Genomic DNA, 281 nt, shown 5'->3' with positions numbered 1-281 from the left:
TTCAAGACATTCTCACATAATCAATAAAATAACTGAATCCACACCATCCCACTGACCTACTATCCATCTGTTTTCACGCCGAACCCGCCCATGGTGTTTTACACGTAATATTAAAGCCGGGCGCCCGGCTTTGGCAGACTTTCTCCACCAAATGGTCCGAATTCTCTTCACGAACCGCCGTTTGACTTCCACGGCATTGACTGTCCTCGTTTCCATCACGATCACTGGCTCCTTCAAGTCTATTTATGGAGGCGATTATCCGATCGATCGACTACGAGTCC

The sequence above is a fragment of the Zingiber officinale genome, chromosome 8A, assembly GCF_018446385.1.
Source record: "Zingiber officinale cultivar Zhangliang chromosome 8A, Zo_v1.1, whole genome shotgun sequence".
NCBI classification, from domain to species: domain Eukaryota; kingdom Viridiplantae; phylum Streptophyta; class Magnoliopsida; order Zingiberales; family Zingiberaceae; genus Zingiber; species Zingiber officinale.
This window is presented reverse-complemented; position numbering follows the sequence as displayed.